The sequence below is a fragment of the Elephas maximus genome, chromosome 3 (assembly GCF_024166365.1).
Source record: "Elephas maximus indicus isolate mEleMax1 chromosome 3, mEleMax1 primary haplotype, whole genome shotgun sequence".
Lineage (NCBI taxonomy): Eukaryota > Metazoa > Chordata > Mammalia > Proboscidea > Elephantidae > Elephas > Elephas maximus.
Genome location: NC_064821.1, coordinates 47,205,478 through 47,209,987, shown reverse-complemented (window position 1 = coordinate 47,209,987; position 4,510 = coordinate 47,205,478).

The following is a 4,510-nucleotide window of genomic DNA, read 5'->3' as shown; positions in this document are numbered from 1 at the left end:
TTTTATGGATTAATCTTGAAAAGTACAGTGTCATTTTCCTACATTATATTAACAACAAGTCATAGGGTGCAGTGGTTTTAAAGTATCCCCACAAATTCTTTCATATGCTGCCCTTCAATCGAACACTGAGACATCCATGAAGGAAAAGAAAGGAAAAGATCAGTTTTTAGCGTAACAGTTTCGTTTAGGTAGGGTTTCAACTCCAGACAGCCCATCTTCAGGGGAAGAAATTGAAGTATAAAACAACTACCGGAGAACTCTGAAAAGTAAACAATAGTAGGTGGACTGGGAAGGGAGTCAAACCTGAAGAAGAAACCTTGGACCAGGGGAGGGGCAAGAGGAATGAGTTTCCAGTTGCTTTTCCTTTTCTGTCCTGGCTTTGACCCAAAGACAGCTCCAATCACATTATTTAAATATATATATATATATATATATATCTCCAACAACTGTTAATGGATTTTTTTTTTTTTTTTTAATTAGAGGACAGAGATTGATGACCTCAATAAGGCACTATCAGGGATTCTGGAAAGATGGTGGCATAAACTGGCCAGTGTTCTAATTCCTCCTCCAGAAATCCAACAAAAAATACCACAAGGAAATGGTGCTCAGCTTTGAGGAACTCTGCACTGGGGAGTAGAGGAAAGCAGCGAGGCATTGCAGACAGGCAAGAATCAATGAATCAACAATGACTCCCATATGGTAGGAAAATTGCTTCTTCCACCGTCCCTGCCTCTCCCCCAGCCTCGTGGGCCTCTGGCTGTTGTGACCTGGGGAAGTGGCCCTAACAAAAGAGAAGTTTCCCTAACCACCACACCCCCTGCCTATACAAAGAAACAAGACCCCAAGCTTCTGCTTTAAAATCAACAAGGGAGATCTTCCTGGGGGCCTGTTGGAGAGTGCCAGTACCTCCCGCACCCTGCAAGCCTACCTTGAATTGCTACAGATTACCTTGCAGTGGAGTCTGCTCTCAGAGTCAACACACTACCTGCCTCCCTGCACACCCCATAGCTTAGGCATCTGAAACCAACGGGGCAGATGTCCCGGGGAGCCAGTTTGTGTCTGTCTTCTCCCCGTTTCGGTTGGTGCTGAGGACTGCTGACTGAGGCTGCAGTGTTCTAGGAAGCAGGCATCTTAAGTGGAGGCTACACCCACAGCCAACATACTACAGTGGGGGCTCTGATAGAAACAAAGCAGTCCGTGGGTCCATTCGGAGTGTGAAAACTCCTCCCCTACACAGACACTGTCACCTGCAAGCCTGCTGTGAATTGCTACAGAAGGCTTCTGCAGTGGAGTCTGCTGTCACAGTCAGCACTCTACCTGCCTCCCTGTGCACCACATAGCTCACGCCTCTGAAACCAATGGGCCAAACTTCCCTGGGGGTTAATTTGGGTTAGTCTGTCCCCACATCCCCACCTCTGGTTAGCACTGAGGACTGCTGACAGAGGCTGCTGTGTGCTAGGAAGCAGGTGTCTTGAATGGAGGCTGCACTCACAGCCAACAATCTACCCAGGTGGGGAGAGGAGGGCTCTGATAGCAATAAGGAAACCTTGTGAGCATCTGACCAGAGCGTGACACCCCCCCCACCCCCACACCCCCAACTAGTAACTGTTGATTGCCAGGAAGCCTCGAGTGAACTTAAAGGGCAATACCCAGCCCAGAAGGGGGCTGCTGGGTGTGGGTTTTCCACTGAAAACATGGTTGCAGGAACTGCTACAGAAGGCCCCCACGGTTGGTGTCTGTTCCCATAGCCAATACTCTATCTTCCTCCCTGTTCACCCCGTAGCTCAGGCCTCTGAAACCAACAGGAAAGACCTCTCTGGGGGACAATTTGGGTCTGTCTGATCTCTCTTCTGGTCAGTACTGAAGATTGCTGACTAAGGCTGCTGTATGCTAGGAAGTAGGCATCTTGTGTGGAGGCTGCTCCCACAGCCAGCATACTAGGACCGGGCTCTGATAGCAACAAGGCAGACCTCCCTGGGGGTCCTTTCAGAGTGTGACTACGCCTTTTCCATGTGGTAACTGCTGGATGCTGGACTGATACAACTCCTACAGAAGGTTTGCTACAGTGGAGCCAGAAGGAGGGTCACCTAATTGGAGACTGCTCCCTCCACCATTACAGGACCACTGGGGCTCTGAAACCAACAAGACAGATCTTTCAGAGGTCCTTCTGGGGAGTGCCAGCCCCTTCTCCTCCTGAAATAGAGGAAAGTCCGCCTGTGCTTCCCATGAATGGCACCTCAGATACAAGCAGCCCTTATAGACCAGGGAAGGAAGCCTCAGGCAAAACTGAAGGTCAATACCCAGCCCAGAACGGGGCTGCTGGGTGTGGGTTTTCTGACTAAAAACATGTTTGCAGAAATGATAAGAGAAGGGAGAAATCACCAGAGAGGGAGGACTGCACCCCCTGGTGGACAGATCGATTAGTGTATGATATCTCCCCTGAGTGCAGGTGCCCCTGGTGGACAGATTGACCAAAGTGTGCTCCCCTGTGTGCTTGGGAGACACAGAAAGTTGAAAACTGAGATCTGGAACTTTTGGATCCTAATCAACCAGGAAGGGAGAAAGAGACAGAGAAAGATAGGAAATGTAAGCAAAGGCTGGAGGCTCAGCCTGCCTAAGAGTTTTTTGCAGAAATTAGTGCAGAAGAAAAACACTAAATACTGGGGGGAACTGAGAAAGTTAACACCTTCAAAAATTCCAATGTCTCAACAAAAAAAAAAAAATCACAAGACACACAAAGAACAGAGAAATGAACATGACAAAGTGGTGAAAGTACACCTAGGAATGACCAAATAACGGAGGAAAAAAAGGGAAGACTCTAACGCAGCAGCATTAAACATAATCAAACAGTTAAGGGAAAACATAGACAAAGATCTCAAATAAGAAAAACAATACAAGAGCAAAACGAGGATCTAAAAAAAGAGATATTGCAACTGGAAGGAAAAATAAATGAAGTGAGAAACACAAAGAAGGATTTACTAACAGACTTAATCAGGCAGAAGACAGAATCAGTGAATTGTTGTTGTTAGGTGCCCTCGAGCCAGTACCAACTCATAACGACCCCATGTACAACAGAATGAAACAGTGCCCAGTCCTGCACCATCCTCACAATCCTTGTTATGCTTGAGCCCATTGTTGCAGCCACTGTACCAATCCATCTTATTGAGGGTCTTCCTCTTTTTTGCTGATCCTCTACTTTACCCAGCATGATGTCCTTCTCCAGGGACTAGTCCATCCCGATCACATGTCCAAGGTATGTGAGATGAGGTATTAGTGTTCAATGTGCCGAATCTATTCTTGAGATGGTCTCCAAATTCAGGTGAGATATATACTCAAGGACGTACTTTGGCGCTTGTGGACTTGTTCTAATTTTCTTCAGTTTCAACTTGAACTTGCATGTGAACAATTGATGGTCTGTTCCAGAGTTACCCCCGGCCTTGTTCTGACTGATGATATTGAGATTTTCTCTTTCCACAGATGTAGTTGATTTGGTTTCTGTGTATTCCATTGGCGAGGTCCACATGTATAGTCGCTGTTTATGTTGGTGAAAAAAGATATTTGCAGTGAAGAAGTCCTTGGTCTTGCAAAATTCTCTTTTGTCATCTCCGGCACTGTTTCTATCACCAAGGCCATACTTTCCAACCACTGGTCCTTCTTCTTTGTTTCCAACTTTCGTATTCCAATCACCTGTAATCATCAAGGCATCCTGATTGCATGTTCAATCAATTTCAGACTGCAGAAGTTGGTAAAAACTTCAGTTTCTTCATTTTTGGCCTTAGCGGTTGGTGCATAAATTTTATTAATAGTCATATTAACTGATCTTCTTTGTAGGAGTATGGATATTATCATATCACTGTGCTTCAGATAGAAGTCATTCCCAGCATAGCAGACCATATGATTGTTCGATTCAAAATGGCCAACACCAGTCCATATCAGCTCACTAATGCCTAAAATATCGATGTTTATGCGTTCCATTTCATTTTTGATGATTTCCAATTCTCCTAGATTTATACTTTGTACATTCCAGGTTCCAATTATTAATGGATGTTTGTGGCTGTTTCTTCTCATTTTGAGTCATGCTACATCAGCAAATGAAGGTCCTGAAAGCTTGACTCCATCCACATCTTTAAGGTCAACTCTATTTTGAGGAGGCAGCTCTTCCCTAGTTGTATTTTGAATACCTTCCAACCTGAGGGGCACATCTTCCAGCACTATATCAGTGTTCTGCTGCTATTCATAAGGTTTTCACTGGCTAATTCTTTTTAGAAGTAGACTGCTGGGTCCTTCTTCCTAGTTTGTCTTAGTCTGGACGCTCATCTGAAACCTGTCCACCATGGGTGACCTTGTTGGTATTTGAATACTGGTGGCATAGCTTCCAGCATCACAGCAACATGGAAGCCCTCACAGTATGACAAACTGACAGGTGTGTGTGCAATCAGCGAATTAGAGGATAAGATAGTTAAAATTATAGACGCTAAAGAGCAACAAAGAACAGAGGCTCAAGAAGGCT